At 48.6% G+C, this 22,557-nt stretch overlaps 1 pseudogene; it reads right to left on the reverse strand.

Annotated features, from left to right (window-relative positions):
* Positions 1–2,362: 2,362 nt before the first annotated feature.
* LOC136007239 (coiled-coil domain-containing protein 183-like) lies at positions 2,363–7,331 on the reverse strand (annotated as a pseudogene).
* Between the last annotated feature and the right edge of the window lie 15,226 nt (positions 7,332–22,557).

Here is a 22,557-nt window from a genome sequence, read left to right on the forward strand (position 1 = left end):
GCTCCTCATCCTGTTGCTGGGCACCACTGAAGAGAGTCTGGCACCATCCTCCTTGCACTTGACTTTGAGATATTCATATCCATTAATGAGATCCCCTCTCAGTCTGCTCTTTGGACTAAACAGGCCCAGCTCCTTCAATCTCTCCTCATAAGAAAGATGCTCCAAAGCCTCAATCATCCCTGGACCCTTTCCCATACCTCTTTGTCTGTCTTGTACTGAGGAGCCCAGAACTGGACACAGTACTCCAGAGCTGCCTCACCAGGGCCAAGGAAAGGGGGAGGATCGCCTCCGTCGACCTGCTGCCACACTCCTCCCGATGCAACCCGAGGATACTATTGGCCCTCCTGGCCACAAGGGCTCGCTGCTGGCTCGTAGTCAACTTGCCATCTCCTTCTCGGCTGAGCTGTCTCTAGCAGGTCAGCCACCAACCCGTGCTGGTACTTGGGGTTCTTTCTCCCCAGGTGCAGTACCCTACACTAGCCTTTGTTGAACCTCATTAGATTTCTCTACCCAAATCTCCAGCCTATTATTGGCAAACTTGCTGAGGGTACACTCTAGCCCTTCATCCAGGTCACTGACAAACAAGTTGAAAAAGAGTGGACCCAGTATTGATCCTTGGGGAACACCACTGATCACAGGCCTCCGACTGGATTCTGCTCATCTGATCACAGCCCTCTCAACTCTGCATTCAGCCAGTTCTCAATCCACCTCACTGTCCATTCATGTAACCTGCATTTCCTAAACTTACCTAAGAGGATGCTATGGGTTAATTTAATAAGATATTGGCTGTGTTTCATAAGGGTTTTACTTTGTGCTTACTGAAGCCAAGGAAGAAATGGGGGGAAGTTTATAATATAAATTGCAATTGATAAGATGTAAAGATGTCTTGCTCTTTTTCTGACACCCTTGAAAAATATGTTAAGCGAGAAACAGGCATGCAGCCCGGTGCATCTCCTTCCACACATTTCCTACTGAGCATGCGAAGATCTTATTCAAGTAGCTTGAAATTGGGCCATGTGGGGTATTTTTATTCTGTTTTAAATCCAATCTGCATGCACATTCACTGTGTTGCTGGTATTGGATATGTACTTGAAGGACACTTGACTTCCATCCTTTGCTCCTTGCCCTCTTCTTCTCCTTTTTGGAGCCACGGAAAAAGCAATTTTTTGTGCAGCTAGAATAGAGGCCAGTAGCAAACCAGTTCCTTTTTTAAGCTACAGTGGCTGTTAGCTTGGCCTGGCAGATGGAGGTTTCCCTTTTCATTGTTCTATTAATGGAGGACAGATTAAGTTTTGATAGTTTCTTGTTTCTTTATTTCTTTGGTTTTAATGCTTTTGTTGCTTTAGGTGTCTGTAGCATCTTAAAACTTGAGTTGCAATTGGATCAGATATTCCTTTGGGTGATTTGAGTTTATGGTTTATATCTGGGGAAGGTATAATTAATGATGAAATTAAGGGAAATTACCCCAGCTGTTGCTGAATTGAGTATATGATACTGAACTTTAAGAATGTGAGAGAACAATGAGAATGTGGACATGCAAAATTATCTTAAGGTCAGAAAATCAGTCAATAAGAAGTTGGTTGGCAAGGGTGTTAGCATAAGATTTTTGGGAGAATAATTTACACCACAGTTTCAAAGTTGGCTGGGACTTGAGGATGACTAACGTGTCCTGAGTTCAAATGGAGAGTGACTACTACGTCAAGAATGGAACATGTACTTTTGGGAAGTTACAGCACCAGTGAAAGATGAAGATCTGTGGCAGCTGTACATAAATAAAATAGAAACCTATACAGCTGTGAAAATGCAGACAGGAAACTGCATTTAATTTGAACAGTGTCATTAACATAATGAGTTAACTGGGTGTTGTGGTTTAAGCCAAGCCGATAATTCAGTACCATATAGCAGTTCACTCACTCCCCTGCACTAACTCCCCCCGCTCCCGGAGGGATGGAGAGGAAAATCGAAAGGATGTAACTCCCACAGGTTGAGCAGTCCAGTAACTAAGGTATAACACAAATCACTACTGCTGCCACCAATAATAATGATAAGAAGTTCAGCTTGCACACCTGGCTGTGGTAAGCATGTGAGAACAGGACAGGGGCAGGAGGTGGATGGGTGACAGCAAAGCACAGCGTCCTTGCAGAAGAACATGCCTGTTGGGCTCTTGGTTCTGGGAAGCTCCATTAGATGTGGTCACTGGCACATCATGCTCCTTCTGGAGCTTCCTTTCAAAGCCACAACTTGTGCTACGCCTGGCAACAGAATCCCCACACCTGCAGTCACACAAAGCCCACCAAGCGCATTTGGTGTGACCAAAAGTTTGTTGCCTTTCTTCCTGCCAGTGATGATGTCACAGGTGCCATCAGCATGAAGCACACGGACCAAGGAACAATGATAGTGAAAGCTTGGTCTGATGCTGATGCCTCCCTGTGGAAGTGGATGAGGTGCCTCCTGGGGCTCCAGACCACCAGTCTCTGGCAGAAGGCCCCAGCGTGGCTCCTCTTGGGCAAACATCATCTCTTTGCAGCACTGTTTTACATGTGCCTCTGTAGAGAAGAGAACATGGCCTGTGACCTACGGGCAGGACTGAGGTTCCCATCCTGGATCCAAAGGCTTGGCATAGTGCCCTCTGTGCCAGCCCGCTGGAGTCCTGGAGGCGCAGAGGGCCCAGGAAGGTGTTGGACCCATGGGACCAAGGGGGAGAAAGCCAGCCTGCCCCCAGCTGTGCTTTGCCCAAGAAAGCTGTCCCCGGACCAGCCCGTCCCCAGCGCTGTGGGGAGAGGGGCAGGGGATGTGGTTGCCTCCAAACCCGGCTCAGCTTCCCTCCACCTTTGACCCACATGTTCCAGGGACACAAGCGACTTGCCACCTCCTGTTTCAGCTCTAACACAAGCTTTGGAGGAAGGAAAAGCATCTCCTCTATTAATACAAGGGAAAAGCATACAACGGGGTGGTCTGGGGCATGCCCAGGTCTCAGGGAGCAACCACTACTGCCTCTTGCTTTTCTTCTTGCTTTCGATCAACCGCAGCCCTTGCTTCTTAATGTCTTCCCTGCTGAGGACAAGGCCACTCTGGTTGTCAGCAAAATCCAAATCATCTGGAGGAGAGAGCAGAGGGGAGCGTGCTGGGGAGCGTCTGTGGGGCTGCCTCTGCTGTGCCTGTGTCCCCAGGAGGAGCCGGCACATTTTGGAGGGCTGCAGGCATCGTGGAGAGCCCTCAGGACAGGCACTGCCGATTGGCTGTGCCACACCAGCAGCCCAGGGGGACCTGCAGGACCTGCTGTGGCCTGTCTCAACCCTGCTGGGGCTTCCCATAAAGGTCTGGGTCCCGCTTTGTTAAGGAAAGGTGGTGAGGTACCAGAAGCTCCCGTAGGAGGAGGCCACTGGCAGAGCCAAGCACCGGCTGTGAAGAAGATTCACAGCCAAGTGATTTTGAAGACGAGGAGGGTCTCCCCGCTTGCAGCGCAGCATCCCTGCTTGCTCCTGTGGTGGTTCTACGCTCCCCAACCCACCATCTGCCTGCAGTCTCCCACATCCACACATAAAACCAGCACTATGCTCAAAGCCTTGGAGACAGCTGAGGGCAGCCGCAACGCCTGGAGCAGCTCCTGGGCTGGGGTCTGCTGGGACAGTGGGAGATGGGCAAGGACACCCAGGAACGCCAGGAGGCAGGGGCTGGGGCAGTTGCTGTGGGATGTGTCCCCTTTCCTACCTTGGACCCTCATGCCCGTGTCCTCCAAGGAAACCTTCTGGTTCTGTGGATCACTCATGAGGGTTTTCTCCAGCAGCTGTCTGACCTTCACGAAAGTCTGTGAAAGAGACGCTGTGTTCATAGCTGAAGGGGAGGCGGGTGTTACAACCAAAGGGGTGCCCAACCTCCACGTGCCCCTGGTAGGGAACACCCCACAGAGCCCAGGGCCACCTGGGCCTGAGCTGCTCTGTCGCTCTTCCCTCGAGCACCTCCGTCCTCCAGCTGGGAGGATGGCTTGGGATGGGCCACCCTGGAAAGCCTGTGTGGGTCCCCAGAGAGCGCAGCAGCGATGGAGCCCCCGTGCCCCTCATCATCCTCGCTGCGGCTGGAGGGGGGCAGGTCAGCCACCCGCTGCACCAGGTACTGCAGCTTCTGCTCACACTGCTGGAGCTTCTCGTCCACTCCCACGGCCTTGACAGAATGCTCCTGGAGTCAGAGAGAGAGAGAACGGTCTTGGTGGGGAAAACGAACCCCTCGGGGTGAGGGTTGCTGCACCAAGTGCCACCACACGGTGCCGCTGCACCACCAATGTGCTGCGCTCAGCCCAGCATTGTGCGGGTACCTGGCCAGGCACGGCGATGCTCCGCAGGGGCACGAAGAGGCTGTCAGCTCCGTTTTCAAACTCCAGCAGCAGCATCTCCTGGCTCCTCAGCAGCTGGGCTCGCCTCTGTTCCAGCCGAGCCTCTCCCCACTGGAGCCTCGTCCTCAGCTCCTCCTCCAGCCCCCTGGAGCCAACCACGGTCACATCCATACAACTGCACAGGGGTGCAGACACCCCAGGCCTGTTGCAAAAGCTGCTGCCCCCACGTGCAGAGCAGAGATGCTGCCTGCAACTCAGCCCCATGCTGCTGCTGGTCCCACTTCCCATGCCAGGCAACGAGCAAGGGTCCTCCTGCTGCCAGCGCAGGAGCTTTGGGTGCTCTGCCGGCACCAGAGCTGGGGCAGCACCCTGCTCAGAAACATCCCCTTGCAGGACGGGTGGGCAGCCGCAGGGTGACAACGGAAGGGGTGCCCTGTTGGGACACCTGCCATGCACATGTCCCCCTGCCCCCAAGGGTGGTGGCCCGTTTGGCGTGACCAGCCGGAGGCCAGCAGCACCTGATTGTGTCTGGGGGCTGGCTCCTCCAGCTCCTTCAGCACCTTCTTCAGCTCCTGCTGCTTCTCCTTGCACCCTGTGAGGTACTGTTGGAGTCCCACCAGGGACTTCTGCTGTGCCAGGAGCCTGCCGGGGATGTCCTGGCCGGGGGAGAGCACAAGGACTCACCCAGGGCACTCCTGCAGGGTACAGGATCTGGGCCGTGGTCCTGGGGAGGTTTCTACACCAGGAACCACAGGAACCACTGCAAGTTCATGTTGTGGAGCAAAGCAGTTCCATCCCTGCCTGTACAAGAGGGGCCCCAGGGGGCTCTGGGGACAGGGGAGAGCACATAACCCTGCAATGGAACAAGGTGAGCAGACAGGGCTCAGCTCCCTGGGGCTGGAGCAGCCCCAGGTTCTACCAGAGATGGGTTTTCAGCTCACCCAGAGGCAGGAGCAGTGCACCGCAGCCTTAGCCTTCTCCATCTTCTCCATCACCAGGGTCCCACGCTCCAGCCGCACTTGGTGGCCTCCAGTTTGGCAGCTGGGGTGGAAAGGCTGTGGCAGGGAAGGATGCCTGCGGCTGCGCCCAAATCCACCCCCTGCACCCTGACAGGCACTCACCCACCAGCGGGTCCTGTGCGGGCAGGCTCAGGAGGTCCTTGGGGAGGTCTCGCCTTGCTTGCTGCAAGGATGTTCATCGTCACCCCTGAGCTGCTGGCACCTTGGGGGAGCTGGCCCTGCAGCCTCTCACCCATGGGAGGCTGGGCACTGATGCCTACCCTATGCCTGCAGCCCTGCCTGTGCCAGGTCCCCCCAGCTCACCGCTTTCAGAAGCCTTTCTTCTGGTTCCTTGAGCCAGTGTCTGTCTATGGGCACTTTCTGAGCAGCCAGGGTGCGGGCCCTGAGCTCTCTCTCTGCAAGGAACTGGGTTTCCATCCTGGCCGTGTGCTCCTGGAGCAGAGCAGAAAAGAAGTGGCTCCCAAAGCTACAGTGGACCTCTGCGAGCTTCTAACCCTGGCATGGCCAGCATCAAAAATGCCACCCCCTACCCCCTGTGAACAGCCTGGGAAGGAAACTGAGCAAGGACAGCTAGAGAATGGAGAATGCCACCTTCCCCATGGCCAGTGCTTCAGGCAGCTGTCCTCAACTCAGGGCAGCCTGGCCCAAGAGCCAGACACAAGAGGAGCTATGGAGGCATCTGGGAGCTGCGGGGAAGCCAAGCTAATTCTTGCTTTTTCTTGAAGGAAGACTCAGCAGCATGGACATCTGGTGCCATCTATGGGCTCTGGAGGGCAGGAAAGCACCCTGAGGTGCCCTGGACCATCTCACCTTGGTTACACGAGCAGCTCTGAGACTATCCGAGTCCATGAGCTCCATGTCTTCCGCCTCCCCACGCTGCAGCTCGGCCATCTCACTCAGGAGGTCCAGGTGCAGAGGCAGGTGGGCCAGCTCCTGGGACACAGGGAGCCACAGCCCACTGAGTCCCAGGGGTGCCCTGTGCTGGGGCAGAAGATGGAGGGGAGGAGGAGGACCTCCTGCAGGAGGGTGTCCCACCAGCCCAGCCCCTTGGGCACTTCAGTGCCTTTTTGCAGGGGGAGCACGTGAGACAACGGCACAGGGAGGATGAGCTCACCTTCCTCAGGGCATCCTGCACCATCAGGTACAGGGCAGCCACCTTCTGCTCAGCATGGACTTTTGTTTGCATCTTCTCAATGCTGTTCTCCAGCGTACGAACCACCTGGGGCAGAGATAGTAGGAGACAAGGGGTGACCCCATGTACTAAGACCGGTGCCCACCCAGGGGTGCAGGGTTGACTGAAACCCCCCATGGGGGCTGCCACCCCAGGAAGGGGCCCTGGGACCTGTGCCTGGTGCTGCTTGTCATCCATCTGGACATCCTGCAGCTGCTGCAGCCGCCTCTGCAGCTGCTCCTTGGCCTGGCTCCGCTGCTTCACCTGGTACAGCAGCATGTTGCATGTGTTCACCTGGGCATAGATTTCAGCCCGGAGCTTCTCCTGGCCCACCTGGATGGGATGTGAGCATTTGCCAGGCTGGAGGCAGGGCTCGCTGGGCACCCACAGGAGAAGGGGTCCTGCCTGAAAACTCTTTGCCAAGGTAAAGCTGCTGATGCTGGGACATGGTCACTCCCGTGGCGGGACAGGAGCTCTGCCGGGGCAAAGGACCTGCTCAGGGAGCTAATGGAGGACCCTGATGGGTCCTGCAGTGCAAAGGGTCCCAGGGGACCACTCATGAACACTCCGTGTCTCACTGCGCCAGCCCTGTGGGGCTGTCCTGGTGCTGGCACCAGGTCCCTGTTTCCTACAACCGGTCCTTCGGAACATCCCCTGAACCCCAGCCCACTGCGAGCAGCCTGGGCCCGCCGGACTCTGCTATTACCTCCATCGTCTTACTGGCCAAAGCAATGCCCACGGGCTGCTTCGCTCCGCAAGCCTCAGAGATGGTGAGCTCATGCTGTGGGCAGAAGAAGGGCAGAGAGCACATCACTGCCAGCCTGGGGATGGTCCCAGCCTCCTGCTGCCCTACGCTTCTTGCTCCTGGAGAGGACCAGTGGGGAAGCCAGCTCTGCAGGCCCAGCAGAGTCACAGTCACGGAGGCAGCAAATGGGACCCGCTGGTACCTTGCGGGCAAGGCCCAGGACATGGATATCCTCCTGCATTGCCTCTCGCAGCTGGGGCAGCAGCTCTCGGTTCTGATTGAACTTCTCTTCCTGTGACTTGGTGTAAAACTTCCTTGCTTGCCCTGCAGGACATTGGGGAGCTGTTGGTACCGTGCAGGATGATGCGGGGACCAAAAGCCCCCGACTTGGCCCAGTCCATAATGCAAAGCCAACAGGGCAGCACCTTGCAAGGCTATGCTGGCACGCAGCTCACGGATGTGCTTGCTGAGGGTTAGCTTCTGGCCCAGCATGATGCTGGTGCTGCTGCCTTGGCTCTCCAGCCCCACTGTGTACGCAGCAGCCACCGCAGTTCTACTGCCCGCTGCAACGGTCACAGAGCTGTGGCCAAGCCAATGGAGCTGAGCAACCTACGTCCTCCTAACTGTCGCAGGGCTGTAACCACAACATGGAGCTGAGCTCCCTGTGCCCTGGAAACTGTTGTCGGGCTGTAAGGACAGCAACGGAGCAAGAGCAGCCTGTTGCTGCCTAGACATGTCCCTTTGGGAATGTCAGTTCATTAGTCAGGAAACAGCCGTGCAGGGAGTTACGCTCTTGTTCACACGGGCAAGAACCAATCAGCTCTCAATACTGATATTTACTGTGATGCTCACCATATGCTCTTGCTCACCTACAAACGTGACAAGAAATGCAAGCACATGCAGTAGTCTGTTGGTCAATACCATCAAGTTCCCGCTACCGGAGAGCTGCAGAAAAAGACTTTGAAGTGTGAAGTATACAGGAATGATTCGTGTCAGCAACTTAGGAGTTCTTGTCGCCATTGCACTTTATGTGGAATCGGAACCCCTTGTGACCATTGTACTGTGTGTGGGACGTATAGGAATGATCATGATTATGATAAATGTTTCTGTCAATACAATGATGAGAGAGAAGAAGAAACCAAGGAATAAGCCCTCTTACTCAACTGCTTTGTTTTGCAAAGGGTGCTTTGTTTAACTGCTTGAATGCTTTAAGGGGGTTATGTAACTAAGAGATAGATACATCCTGTTACAGGATAAGTAACCAGATAAGGAATGGAATTTATGGGGCTAAGATGGTGGTCAATTGCATGTGAAAGACATCTCCCCGTTAATGTATGATCGAGAAGTTCAGCAACGCCTTCACCGGAGAAAGACCCCAGCAACAACAAAAGAATAATGGAAAGGGGCCACGTCGGCATTCGTGTACAGAAGAAGGGATTGGCTGAGACCCCGGACCAAGAAGTATAAGAGCCTGGACCCCAAAGACCCCGGTGTGCGTCTCTGGTGGAGCGGAGACTCCCTGGTGCACCCAGCGCTGCTTGCTTATTGCCTCTCGATATTAATCAATTGTAATAAAATAATTGAATCAGATCATGGCTAAGACAAAATTTTTATAACAAAATTGGTGACCCCGACGTGATCTCTGTGGCTGCTCGGGACTATAACTCTTACGAGGGGCGCCCCACAACTTGTGGCTTGGGAGTGGTAGTCCCGGACAGTCTCGTGAGATCAACGAACAGAGAGGCAATAAGCAAGGAATTTGAGCTCCCAGAAAACTGCAGTATAAAATACCCGTAATTCTTGTGCACGAAGATCCGGACAAGAACGACAGACTGTGAGTATCGTTCGGTTGGGTGGGGTGCCGGTGTGTGTGTGTATGAATGGCATATATGAGAAGTTTTCCTCTATCTGGGATGTGACTACCCAGTTAAGAGGCGGTATGTGGAAGTGAATGAACTGAGACACGGGCTGATTAACATGGATCTGTGGAAATACGGTCCAGGATACTGAAGACCTGTGAAGCAAGTGTGGACCTCTTCTAGGCGTGTTTTCAATCTCCCCCGAGGGCCTTGGCCGCTGAGGGAGGGAAGTGATATTGGTTGACTGAAAGGAGACACACCCGGCAGGGAAATGAGTCAGAGTAGGAGTCGCAACTCTCACCCAGGAAGGGGCCCACAGAGAGGTGCCAGGAATAAGGCAGGGAGCGAACTACCAGAAATACCCCTAGACAGTCCCTTGGGGTTAATGATTAAATATTGGGGCTCTTGGCTGTCCCAAGAAGGAAAGAGTAAGGAAAAAAATGGTCCATTATTATATAGAAGTGTGGACTAAAGAGGAAATTCAGCCTGATAATTTGTACTGACCAATATTTGGATCTTTTGATGATTGGATTTGCCAGCCTTTAAATTTATACGTTAATGGCAAACAACCTTTCAGTCAAGAGGAAAGTGATTATAGAATCATAGAATCATAGAATCATAGAATAGTTAGGGTTGGTAAGGACCTCAAAATCATCAAGTTCCGACCCCCCTGCCATATGCAGGGACACCTCACACTAAACCATCCCACCCAAGGCTTCATCCAACCTGGCCTTGAACACTGCCAGGGATGGAGCACTCACAACCTCCCTGGGAAACCCATTCCAATGTCTCACCACCCTAACAGGAAAGAATTTCCTCCTTATATCCAATCTAAACTTCCCCCTAATCTAAAAACCCGTTACCCCTTGTCCTGTCACTACAGTCCCTAATGAAGAGTCCCTCCCCAGCATCCCTATAGGTCCCCTTCAGGTACTGGAAGGCTGCTATGAGGTCTCCACGCAGCCTTCTCTTCTCCAGGCTGAACAGCCCCAACTTCCTCAGCCTGTCTTCATACAGGAGGTGCTCCAGTCCCCTGATCATCTTCGTGGCCCTCCTATGGACTTGTTCCGACAGTTCCAAGTCTTTTTATGTTGAGGACACCAGAACTGCACACAATACTCCAGGTGAGGTCTCACAAGAGCAGAGCAGAGGGGCAGGATCACCTCCTTCAACCTGCTGGTCACACTCCTTTTGATGCAGCCCAGGATACGGTTGGCTTTCTGGGCTGCGAGCGCACACTGCTGGCCCATGTTCATTTTCTCATTGACCAGCACCCCCAAGTCCTTCTCCGCAGGGCCGCTCTGAATCTCTTGTTTGCCCAGTCTGTAGCTTGCCTGGGATTGCTCCGACCCAGGTGTAGGACCTTGCACTTGTCATGGTTGAACTTCATAAGGTTGGCATCAGCCCACCTCACAAGCGTGTCGAGGTCCCTCTGGTTGGCATCCCTTCCCTGCAGCATATCAACCAGACCACACAGCTTGGTGTCATCGGCAAACTTGCTGAGGGCGCACTCAATCCCACTGTCCATGTCAGCGATGAAGATGTTAAACAAGACCAGTCCCAACACCGATCCCTGAGGGACACCACTCGTTACTGGTCTCCAGCCAGACATCGAGCCATCAACCACAACTCTTTGTGTGTGGCCATCCAGCCAGTTCTTTATCCACCGAGTGGTCCATCCATCAAATTGATATCTCTCCAATTTAGAGAGAAGGATGCTGTGTGGGACAGTGTTGAATGCTTTGCACAAGTCCAGGTAGATGACATCAACTGCTCTACCCCTGTCCATCAGTTCTATAGCCCCATCATAGAAGGCCACCAGATTGGTCAGGCAGGATTTCCCCTTAGTGAAGCCATGTTGGCTGTCACCAAGCACCTTGTTCTTTTTCATGTGCCTTAGCATGCCATCCAGGAGAATGTGCTCCAAGATTTTACCAGGCACAGAGGTGAGACTGACTGGTCTGTAATTCCCTGGGTCTTCCATTTTCCCCTTCTTGAAAATGGGGGCTATATTTCCCTTTTTCCAGGCATTGGGAACTTCACCTGACTGCCATGATTTTTCAAATATGATGGCCAGTGGCTTAGCAACTTCATTCACCAGCTCCTTCAGGACCCGCGGATGGATTCCATCAGGTCCCACGGACTTGTGCATGTTCAGGTTCTTAAGATGGTCTCAAACCAGATCCTCTCCAACAGTGGGCCTAAGGTCTTCATAATCAGGTGCTGTAGGTATGGTCAGTGCTCCCAGATCTAGGAAAGGACTCCTGTTTTTTTAGCTATTAATGGAATTTCATGGTTTTGATTTTGATTTTATTGTTTTAATTTTTCTTGGGTTTTGCTTTGCCCCCATCTCTTACTATTGGAATTGCATGTGCTTGAATAGAGTGAAAATGCCTTGCAAGTTACGCTAATGTCACTGCTTGCTGCCACTGTCAAGTGTATTGCTTTCCCAAAAGAGTGAAATAAAAGGTGTTAATTGATGTACCACATTTATATGATGCTGCATTTTTTTGTTTCGGAGGGAGCTGTGTACTTCTGAGCATTTTTCCAGGGTTTTGTTTACACCTGCAACCATCAGAACATATTTGCAGATCTAACTTGGAGACACATGTAACTACCAGTCAGTTCTTAGTGATTCAGGATGGAATGTCTTGATGCAATTTCAGGAAGAAGAAGTGAGCAATTGTTATGATGGTGATGGTGGTGTTTCTCTTTGCACCCTGTTGGGCCCTTTTCCATGTGGTTCACATGATGACAATACAGTGAGTATCTGCCATGTGTCATACAATAAAGCTTTTCTTTTCTTTTTCTGGTTTTTTGTTTGTTTGTTTGTTTGCTTGTTTGCTTTTTAATAGTGGAACTACAGGTTGTGAAAAGCTGATGCTACTGGAGCACTCAGCTATAGGATACCTTTGACTAGCAAAGTTTAGTGTCATGCTTATAAATCCCAGATCTGTCTTGTAATAGAGATACATAGCCAACAACAGAAGAAATACTCTCAAACCTGCAATGGACAGATCTGCAATGTTCATGGAAAAACGAGTACATTTGAAAAACCTATTACTGTAGAATCATCAAATCATTTAGCTTGGAAAGGACACTTAACGTAGTGTTTGGGAGATACCTTATATCAGAGAGAAACGTCTCGGCCACATCTCTTCTTCCCTGCTGTGTGAATTAAAACCAAACACACATACAAAACCCCTAACAAAGATGGGTTTGCAACAAGACAAAAAGACAATCTTTGTGAACTTTATTGCAGGGTGAGTGGGAGGGAACCCAAGCTCTCTACCAGCTCTTTCAGAATGTAACCCCTTGAGAAAGCAGGTTGTCATAGCCTCTAGATTTGTACAGCACAAAATCCAGTCCTGAAAAGGAGACTTTTTAGGTCTTACAAGACTCAAGAAAAGGCAAGACTTGACTGTTAGGATGGTGAGCATATATGTAGATATTCTTCTTTGTATGTCAGTTGTGCCACCCTTATTTGCTGGAAGGTCAATAGCACTTGACTAGAAGCTAGAAGTTATTTCCAATTTATAAAACCTCTTGAACAAGTAACTTTTTCATTCAAAGTCAATTTTAATTTAATGTGTGAAGACTTCTATTTGCATCCACTGCCTTACTGCTTTCAGTGAAACTTATGAACTATTTATCCCTTCACTTGCCATTTTTTTAATGAGGTAGACATATTGGAAATATAAATACTGGGCATCATAGTGATGCCAATGAATAATACCCAATTAATCCAGTTGAGCTTTTTCACTGGTCTTGACTGGATACGTAGCTTCAAAGTGCATATATTGCTTCTTATCTTTGCTTTATGGTGTTTGCCCTATTCTCTGGGGTCTTGCACTGTTCATATCCCTTACCCTGAATGGGTACTGGGATAGCAAGTGGGACTATGCAGCAGGCTATGTGTAGGAGCAAGAGGAAGTTTGCAGTAGGTGTTGTACTTGCCAAAGGCAGCTGTTCTGCATCTATTTCTTCATCTTCTGTCACAAATAAGGTTGTAGTAGATAATCACTAGCCCTGCAGCCAAGCAGCTAAAACAAATGATGCTTATGCCTAGGCAGAATCAGAAGTGCAGAAGCTGTAACTATTAAAATTGTCTGGATTGTCCCATGTTAGGGTTGCCCATAACACTCCATGAACTGTTTGCTCTTGTTTTCATTGCTGAGTTCACAAATTTCAGATGTTGCAAGGCCTTTATTTTACTTGCTATATAAACCAGAGTTTGGTTGTTAAGTATTGGAATTCAAGAAATGAGTCTTCTGTGATCTCACTGATTAAAAAGTGAGAGATGTGACCAAGACGATGCATTTTTTTGCTTCCCTGAGCTGATCTGTGACAGGACAGAGAAAGAAGCTGTGTGGTTAGTGATAAGACAAGGATTGGTGTTAAAGTACTTGTGCATTTTTATACAGACATGAAACTTGGAGATGGAAAAACAACTTGAATAAATGAGGCCTATACTTTGCAGACTGGAAGATTTCTATTTCTTGGCTACTGGGCAAGTTTTTTGGCTCATGAATTGCCTCTTTTGAATGTCTCTGTCCTTATTTACATGTGCACAAAGCAGGGTTAGGTGGTAGATTATGATTTTCCATGCTGATAATGCCCTATTGCGAATATTAAGACCCTCCAGCAACGTCTTTTGTTGACTTTAAATGAGAGCTTCTAATGCTGGATTGGATATAATTAGGCTAAACAGGCACTAATGCCGTTCTGTCCTTACAGCATATTTCCTTCTTCCTTTCCAGGTAATTTTGAAAAGGGGTATGAAGATGTGACAGTCAAAATGATCTTTGCAATTGTCCAGATGATAGGATCCTTCAGTTCTATTTGCAATCCTACCGTGTATGCCTTCATGAATGAAAATTTCAGGAAAAATTTTTTGTCTGCCATCTGCTTCTGCATCGTCAAAGAAAGCGCATCACCCACCAGGCAACTTGGGGATTACCTTGAGGTGGCAGAAGGCAAGGGCTTCCCAGAGAGACCCCATGGACTCAGACGAGGTCAGAAGGGAGGCATTCGGCGGTGGCAACATTGAAGTCAAGTTCTATGATCAGCCTGCTTCAAAAAGGAATTTGAAAAGGCACTTTGCCTTATTCAGCTCTGAGATCAGTGTGCATTCTGCACTGGGAAATTGACAGTAGCATCACCAGGGTTTTGTGAATGGGAAAAACATTCTTTTTGTATGGTAACTTTCAATAAGCCATTAGAAGTACTTTTCTAATTTGCATTCCCAAATGAGGGTTGGAAAATATTTTGTGGACTATTCTGATATTGGGATAATGGTTGAGAAAATTATATATTATATACAGATGAGGAGTAAAATGTTGGAAAACAATATTGCCATATTATTTCCAGGAAAAAAAAAATAATCCCACTTTTCTTCCTAAACTAATACAGGGCTTGTTTGCCCTCTGCTTTAGGTAAATCAAACAACTATTGCTTGCTCAGTTTATTCTGTGTCTGCATGCTGGCACACTCCTGGAGCACAAACAGCTGAATGCCAGAAGAGAACTACAGGGAGAGTATGCACATTTTTTGGACAGCTTGGAAATCTGACATGGGTCTAATACTTTAAGATGTGCTCCCTGCAGCTCTGAGAACTGGGAGGCTTCAGCTGCAAGTTCAGGAAAAATGCAGACTGATGCAATTCTATTTTGGAAAAAAAAGAAAAATATGGAAGAGCCAGCCAGATTCTGACTCTGAAGAGATAAGATTTAAGCATTGCATGTGTCACTGAACTCTCCAACCGTGTTCAGATTTCATTATCTGGAAGCACATTAGCAATTAATGATGCATGCATAATTAATGTGCTGTTTTTACAGGTTAATTCTTGGGTTCAAATTTAAATGCCAGTCTACTGCCCTGTAAATGGCATCATTATGCTGCAAAATGTGGAAGCTGAAAAAGTGATGTACAAGAGGTGTACCAATGCTGGAGGTGTGGTCTGTAGAGTAAACACTGAGTTTAATTTACCATCCTGCTTGGATATGTCTTATGAGTTGAAAATGTGGTGTTGCCATATCGCCATATTCTGGAGGGTTATAAGGGCCAGATCCAGAGACTGCCAGGTTTCTACAGAGGACTTTAAACTGAGCACCAGTCTTTTGATACACTTCTCTGAAGACATGCACAAATTTTTCTGTCTCAATCATCTTCAAAGCGGATTAATTACTGTTGAAGGGTCAGTGTTCTCTTATTTTTAGGGTTCACAGTAAACTACAGGGTTGAAATGCATATGTAGTCTAAACACTTTTGCTCTCAATGGGTCAAGCTGAAAAATTGTAAAAGGGTGCTTACAGTTGTGACTGGGGGAAAAGCGTGATCTAGAATGGTACACCATGATCTGAGTCCATAAATGAGGCTGTGAAATACATCATTTGCAAGTCTAGTGGAGGCTAGGTTGTATCCTTTAATGGCCTGTGAAGTGTTGGTACTCTCTTCTGTCATTCCTTGTCTCACCTAAAGGACATTGGTGCTCCCTTGTCAGTAAATTTTAGGGTTCTTTCACATTGCTACTTTATACTTCATTGTAAATGGAAACTTAGTATAAGTTATCCTTGTATAAATGGAAAGTAATCTGGTCCTTCTCTAATGTTTATAACTTTCCATTTGATATGGGATTCTGATGCTGCTTTGTGACATATTGTTTATTTCTGTATATATTATTGACATTGTATATATAATACACTCCAATGCAATGACGGGAAAACTCCTGACTTGTCCAGACAGCCAGGAATTAAGAACACTCTTATTATTATATGTCGTGGTTTAAGCTCAGCCGTAAATCACGCAGTCACTCTCCCACTCCCTGCCCTTTCCTTTCCCCGCTCCTGGAGGGATGGGAGGAGAACCGAAAGAATGCAACTCCCATGGGCTGAGATAAGAACAGTCCAGTAACTAAGGTATAACACAAACCACTGCTGCTACCACCAGTAATGATAAAGGAAATAACAAGGGAAGAGAATACAACCAATCACCACTATAACAACTGATAATACCCAGCCTGACCAAGCAATGCACTAGCCCTTCTGGGTAACTCTCCGTTATATCCTGGGCATGACGTGCTGTGGTATGGAATACCTCTTTGGTTAGTCTGGGTCAGGTGCCATGTCTCTGCTTCCTCCCGGCTTCCCCTCCTCCCTGGCAGAGCATGAGGCTCACAAAGTCCTTGGTCATGGTAAACATTACTGAGCAGTAACTAAAAACATCGGTGTTATCAGCGCTGTTCCCAGGCTGAAAGTCAAAAGCACAGCACTGCACCAGCTACTAAGAAGGAGAAAAAATGACGGCTACTGCTGAAGCCAGGACACTATAGTAGATAAATACTACTGTATCAGATAAAATAACAGTTTTGGAGAGCTATGTCTGGGTAAAACAGCATGAATAAGGTCAGGTTCTGCTTTAGCCAGTCATGCAGACATGGCCCTGTGCATTAACTTCTAATAATGCTGTAAGCAACACCACCGAGTCACAAACTGGTTCATTTTGAGGTTTTACCATCCCCACACACTCCTAACTTTTCAGATGCATCAGTACAACAAAATTTGGTCAATCAAAGCAGTAAAACCTGGTTTCTTTTATTCCTAGAAATCCAGACTAACAGTCCTGAAAGCCAAGCTGAGGTACCATCTGTTCTGCTGCAGAAAAGTGATGCCCTACAAGCCAGGATCATTTTTGAGATTTAAAGATATTTGCGTGCAACATGTGGATTCATAAAGGGCTTTTAGAAATTTAGTGGAGGTACATACAAACTTCTAAAAACTGTGTCTGTGCTCTGTAGGGTGCCGCAGAAAAATTATGGACTCAGTCAGAGATCAATGTGATCATTCAAAACCTGTTTATTACAAAGCATCTCTCCTTTTTATACTGTTGTCTGCATCTGCTTATAATAGCTTGCTGTATTATAATCGGATACATATTCTTGTAACACACAGCAACTATGGCTACATATACAATAGCTCGCTGTATTATAATGGGGTACATATACAATGGCTTGCTGTAGTATAATTGGATACCTATACAGTAGCTTAGTATATTATGCTTTGATACATATTCTTGCAGCATACAGCAACTAGTATACAACTGATCAAATAAACATATGGGAATTTAACCTTTAAAACTTGCTAACAGTTCACTATTTTGTATCTTAGCACATTCCAGTTTCTTCTTATCTTGCTTGCACCATTACTCTTGCTTCTTTACCCACGTCCTCCTTTATCCTCAGCTGACTTGGGAATGTGGCCATTCTTTGCTAAAAATCCATCCACATCTCCCCCTTTTTCTTGTTGCACAAGCCAAACACGCTTCATAGCATTGTCATACGTTGAATACATTGTAATAAACAAGGTACAATACAGATAATGGCAAAAAAGACAAGCAACAAGATCAAGCCTCCTTTGACCAAGACTAATAACCATCCAGTTATACCCTAATCAGAAAAAAGGGATGATAGCCAATCTTTATCATCTTCCCTTAACTTCACACTATCTATCTTTCAACTTACAGATACTTTCATGTATAGATTCTAAATGATCTGACAAGTTCATACAACACATTCCTTCCAAAATTTCACACCCATGCCCACGTGCTAAGTGGAGAAAATCAACTGTTGCCCTATTTTGCAAATTCATGTGTCTAATAGAATCAACATCAGTGAGTAGTGCAGAGAGAGCGGATGCTGTAGCATTAGTTTGTTTAGTCAGCCAACATCCTAACTTATTCAATGTTGCTAAAGCTTGAGAGCTAGCTACTCCAGGAGCTAAGAATGAAGCAGCTGCAGAAGTAAACTGCACAGTTAACAGTCAAGGAGTTTGCTGCATCATTACCCATTATTTTATTTTCTTTTTTTCCCAAAGTCTCTCACCCTGCTCAGCAGCAGCTACAAACGCCGGCCTGCTCGGCAGCAGCTATAAGCGGCAGCCTGCTCGGCAGCGGCTATAAATGCCTGCCTTCTCAGCAGTAGCTATAAATGCCTGCCTTCTCAGCAGTAGCTATAAATACCTGCCGGCAGCAGCACTTTTGCATTAACCCTTTCTTGCCTGAAATGTTAAACTGCTACCTGTTAAAAATTTTTACATGAACCCGACAACAAAAAATACACAGAACACCGTCTGCCCTCAACACACACACACACACACACACACACACACACACACACACGTATGGGATCCCACAAGCACACTCCACACAACTACAACATTTGAAACACAAAATCCAGACAACCATTACTCCCACTACACAGTCCCGCGTTCAGAACGTGGCACAAAGACCCTGCGAAGACTATCAGGAAACCAGCTCCGAGAAGCATCATCACAGTGCAAGGTGGCAGGCTCAACTTTATCAGGCATCCCTGCAGAGGCTCTGCCTCCCCCAACATCATATGAGGCTTGGGCTTTTATACTGACCAAAACGCACACTCATTCCGACACAGGTGGCCAGCCTACGTCAGAAGAAGTGGCCAGCAATACCTATAAAGGTTTCCAAGCGTCAATAGAAACATAAGACATTTTTGTCAACTTCTAGTACATGAGTATCACAGAGAGACTGTATCAAATGAGTTGTATATGGGGTCCCAAGTCCACGGTCCACCACAGCCCACTCGATACCCCTGATAAGAGCATACGAGAGACCTTCCCACCACGGGTCTTGATCCAGCACATACACCACAGGGAAAGCACACAATACATCTGCATCCCCCACCCATCTCGCTTCTCCCTCTACAGCTGCCCATTTACCATGAGGATCTGGGGGATATAAATCAGGTTTCTTTTCTGGATGAATAGGCTCCAGGTCAAAAGGACCATCCAGGTCAGCATCAGAATTATCAGGCATCAGAACTTCAACACCAGCAACAGCAGTCTGATGAACGTGCACGGGCTCCTCCTCGGGGTCAATAGGGCCTGGGTCAAAAAGATTGCCTTCATCTCTGTCCTCAGTCTTTGCAGCCACAGCGGCAACCGGAGGAGGTTGGGGGTGGGGGGTGGGGAGACGACACTGGGCTCCACGATCTCACTTTTTGACTTTAATGTCTCTAAAATAGTTCTCCAAATGACTAACAGATTTTTCACAGTGTCATTGCCTCCTGTGGCTGCGTCCCACAATTGAACTCCTGCGCCATTCCACAAAGAGACCTCAAATACGGTAGACTCATCAATCTCTGGATAACATGTCTTCGACCATTTCAACATTAAATTTAAGTCTGTCTCTTTAAAGGTTGCTCCCTTCACCTTAACAGGGACTGAAAACATCCATAAAATGGAGGGTTCTTCCTTAGCGATTTTTTCCCAAGTCCCAAGCTCAAAGGCTTCATTAACCCCCTGGATCAGCTCTTTTTCTTACTCCAGAGCAATAGTCTTTTCAGCATACCTTCATCATACTCTATCCCTCTCACAGAGAGGATATGCTGGAAGAGTATTGCCAACCCATTGGCTGTTACCTTATTTGCATTGTGCAGCGTCTTCCGGGCTCACAAGGCTCCGTTCTGAGGCATCTACCTCTGAGGCTTCTACCTCCTGATCCTGGTCCAGCCGGATCGAATCCAACCGACAACTCTGCAGCTCCGTGTTTTCCACTTTCTTTGGTGCCACGTGCTTTAATTTCTTCAATTTCAGTATGAAAAAATAGGGGGGGTGCCCCACATTGGGCACCATTTGCCACAGAAAACTTATGGACTCAGTCAGAGATCAATGTGATCAGACAAAACCCGTTTATTACAAAGCATCTCTCCTTTTTATACTGTTGTCTGCATCTGCTTATAATAGCTTGCTGTATTATAATCGGATACATATTCTTGTAACACACAGCAACTACGGCTACATATACAATAGCTCGCTGTATTATAATTGGAAACATATACAATAGCATGCTGTGGTATAATTGGATACATATACAATAGCTTAGTATATTATGCTTTGATATTCTTGCAGCATACAGCAACCAGTATACAACTGATCAAATAAACATATGGGAATTTAACCTTTAAAACTTGCTAACAGTTCACTATTTTGTATCATAACACATTCCAGTTTCTTCTTATCTTGCTTGCACCATTACTCTTGCTTCTTTACCCACATCCTCCTTCATCCTCGGTTCATGTCAAACTCCACGTAGGCACTTGCTGACTTGGGAACGTGGCCATTCTTTGCTAAAAATCCATCCACAGTAGGGTGCTTAAAGCTCAAACCAAGACTGAAAATGTCTGCTTCCTGAAAACTGTTACTTGAATTTTGTTGACAGATCAGCCTCCTGTGGAATACAAAGCTCTCCAACTTCTGCTTATTTCTTATTCTTTGGAAAACGATCTTAAAACCTTTGCCCCAATCATCATCCATCTATGCCACTTGCTGGTGAAAAATGGGAAAACCTCAACTTACATTCCTACTGGGCAACTTTCTTTCTACTGGACAAAAAGGAGAGGTGGGGAAGGAAGGTAATTCTAGTTATATCAGAAAACCCACCTTCAGAGCTTGAGTAACATATACAAGTATTTGTGTGGTTTTTGAAGCAGCTCTCTATAGTTGGGCAGCAGCAGGACTCTGTGCATGTGCTGAGGGTGAAAAGAGGGCTTGGAGATACTCAGCAGAACTTTAATTCTTGGTTTTTCTCTAGTCTCCCCTCATTTGTAAAGGTGCCAAGATTCATATAAGAATGTAAAAACTCCAGATGGCAGTACAAATCCTTCTCGTCGCCCTTCAAAATGAAGAAATTCATCTGCCTCTGCTTTTTGTCAATCCTCATGTACTCATAGTTGCTGATAATCGCTGATCTATGGAGTTCTTGCTCTCAGGTTAAATTCCATGTCAACAGAGTGTCAGTCTATCCATTTCTTCTATTGCTAACAGAAGATAACTTGTCTTATGGAGCAGAGCCAGATTTCCTCAACAGAAGGAACCTCTGAGAGACCAGGCAAAGTGGACAGCTGCTCAATTTCCTCAGTCTCCAAAGCAGCAATACCAAAAGCCCATCGGTACCCTTTTGGGTCTCTGAAGTACCCTCTCCTGTGGCAGTCTATGCCAAGGACGCATGGAGCCTCTGGATGAGTCACTTTTGCCACTTCCTCCAAGTCAGGGTGATTTCAGCCTCCAGTCACCTACCACTTGCTTGGATGACACCTGGCCCCGGAGCTCATTCAGCATGGTGGCGATGCTCTCCCGGCCTACAAGAACATGGGCCAAGGGGACACACTGTCAGTGAGGAGGTCTCAACCTCAGGGTCAGGCTCTGAGGACAACGACCCCCTACCCAAGGTGTCAACCACCCTACCAGCCCCCAGAGCTCCCACCTCCCTCCTGGAGGAGCAGCAGCTCAGACCTCAGCTTCCCCAGCTCAGCGCGGTCCGACCTGGTAGCTTCCAGCAGAGCTGCCTGCTTCTCTAGGACATCATAGAGACTGAAGAATCTCAGAATCAGCCTCCAGCAAATCCATGGAGGAGTTGGAGGAACTGCTGTAGATTGAGGATTCTGAACTTGTACAGTTCTCGCAGCTGGTCCATCCATCAATGCTGAAGCTCAGGGCTATTGGCTGAGTCCCTGCTCCCTCGAGGTCTGCCCAAGCAACCTCTTCTCTGGGCTGCATCCCTGGGCTGGTGGTCTGGGTGCCAGCAGCTCGAGCCTCGTAACGTGGGCTGGTGGCCTGGGTGGGAGCAGGCCAAGACTTTCTCCGTGGGGTTTTGGCCTGGGTGAAAGTGGCTCCAGACCTTCTCCATGGGCTGCTGGGCTCAATATCAAGGATTCCAGACTTTCTCTGTGGGCTGGAAGGCTGAGTGGTAGGGGCTCCATTCTGTGTCCCTGAAGTAGGCTGTCCTTCTGACAGGGCCTCCAAGCTGTGTCTCCGTTTCCCTGAGCCCCAGCACTGAGCTTATTTCATGCGGGGTGTCCATGTCCAATGTGCGGTCTCGGTGGTGACAGACTGGCCTCTGTTGCCCTTCTGGGAAGAGGTGGCAAAGTGGAGCCTGCTTATGGACAGAACTGCAGCAGCAAGGGTAGAGCCAGGGTACTCTGCACTATCCCCAGCAAAACCCACCCATGCCCCTTATCTCACTGGGCAGGTCCATGCTCCAGGAGATAAAGCAGGAGCTCAAGGAGCAGGTGAGGTGCAGGGGGAGCTCCCACCACTCACCGGCTCTGTGGGGTGGTCTTGGCAGGGTTCCCAGCCACATCCCCTGGATGGCTGGGGCCATGGAGCCTCCACAGCACCCAGGGTTCCTGACTGTATCTGTCCCATCTCAGAGGTGCTTCCTTCTCCCTGCCCTGAAGCTGGAAGAGCTGAGGGCAATGGTGAAGAGTGCAGGGCAGGAGCAGGCAGAGAGGCAGGCAGTGTGCCCCATGTGCAGGGACACCAGCGCACAGGTGTGAAATCTCCTGCAGCACTACAAGAAGCTGCAAGAGCAGGTGGTCTCCCTCTTTTCAAGGCAGAAAGAGG

Source organism: Lathamus discolor, chromosome 1, assembly GCF_037157495.1.
Source record: "Lathamus discolor isolate bLatDis1 chromosome 1, bLatDis1.hap1, whole genome shotgun sequence".
In the NCBI taxonomy this organism is placed as follows: Eukaryota; Metazoa; Chordata; class Aves; order Psittaciformes; family Psittacidae; genus Lathamus; species Lathamus discolor.